Source organism: Eumetopias jubatus, unplaced genomic scaffold (assembly GCF_037043125.1).
Source record: "Eumetopias jubatus isolate StellerSeaLion01/CBP00866 unplaced genomic scaffold, mEumJub1_p1.0 scaffold_17, whole genome shotgun sequence".
Taxonomy (NCBI): domain Eukaryota; kingdom Metazoa; phylum Chordata; class Mammalia; order Carnivora; family Otariidae; genus Eumetopias; species Eumetopias jubatus.
This window is the reverse complement of record NW_028274823.1, coordinates 69,073,866-69,075,263: the sequence shown is the minus strand read 5'-3', so window position 1 is coordinate 69,075,263 and position 1,398 is coordinate 69,073,866. Positions and strand designations below refer to the sequence as shown.

Below are 1,398 nucleotides of genomic sequence, written 5' to 3'. Positions count from 1 at the left end.
TTTGGGCTCCTTGCTCAGGGAGGAGCCTGCTTCTCTCTCTGCCTACCACTCCCTCTGGTTGTGCTTTCTCTCTCTCTGTCTCAAATAAAGATAAAATCTTAAAAAAAAATGCAATGCCAAATCCAAAGCCTCAAAGAAAAGAGTTAATCTTTTAGACCTAGGAAAGATAAAACCTATTCTCATTTTCAAGGTAGAATTTTACATGTTCATACTTGTTAAGCCACATTTAAAGAAATTATCTTTACCTGTCATGGATGTTGTCTCTTCGTCTTATATGTGAAACTCCAGTAGATTTAATAGAGATTCATCATCTAGTCAAACCCTTTGCATGTTCTTCAAACCAATCAAATTTGGGATCCTCAACATTTTCTATGTTAATAGTTTGGAGTTAACAGATTCAATGAAGACCTGTTTTTTTTCCTTGTCACACTAGATGTCTAGACACCATTTGGATTAGGTTTAGAAGATAGGAAAGTACAGATATTTCTTGGCCTGAGGCTCTTAACAGTAGAGATGTCGAAGGAAGAATGAGAAAATGAAGAGACTGGCTATTGACTGCAGAGCACAGCCAGTTGATCTGGTAGTGACATTAGGTGGATTTGGGGCAGTTCAGGTATTCTGGGAAGGAGTTACTTGAAAGTGTTACAACAATTGTTTGATTTGAATAAATCTGTGTGGGTAAGAACAGCACCAGAAGTAGCATCCTCAGTCCAAGCCTGGCCACCATTGCTCTGCCCATGTCCATCTGTTGGTATTGGTGCATAGCTTGTCTCACTGTATGTGGGGTAAGTTGGGAACTGCTGGCTTGGGGCAGGTGCAGGCAGGGTCATATTTATTAACATTTTATTAATTGTTTTGTGGTTGTTTCTGAAGATTTTCTCTGATTCTTTCTTGTCTTTCTCTCTTTTATGGTTTGCTGGTTTTCTTTAGTGATATACTTTAGTGATATATTTGGATTTCTTTCTCTTTATCCTTTGCATATTTATGATTTGTGGTTACCATTAGGTTTGTACACAACATCTTCTGCATATAGCTGTCTGTATTAAATTGTTGTTTAATTTTGAACCCGTTTGTTACTCCTCTTCTCCCCACATTTTATGTATATAGTGTCATATTTTACATCCTTTATTTTGTGAGTTCCTTGACTGATTTTTTTTAACAGAAATATTCATTTTTACTACTTTTGTGTTTCCTACCATCACACTGTCACTTTTGGTTTTTCCTTTCAACTCAGAGTCCCCTTTCATATTTCTTGCAGGGCCGGTTTAGTGGTCACAAACTCCTTTACTTTTTGTTTGTCTGGGAAACTCTTTATTTCTCCTATTCTGAACGATAGCCTTGCTGGATATAGTATTCTCTGCTGCAGGTTTTTCCCATTCAACTCGTCTAATGTATTAT

General features: G+C 37.1%; 1 pseudogene; it reads right to left on the bottom strand.

The window, feature by feature from the left end:
- Nucleotides 1-501: 501 nt before the first annotated feature.
- LOC148162180 (signal transducer CD24 pseudogene) lies at nt 502-739 on the bottom strand (annotated as a pseudogene).
- Between the last annotated feature and the right edge of the window lie 659 nt (nt 740-1,398).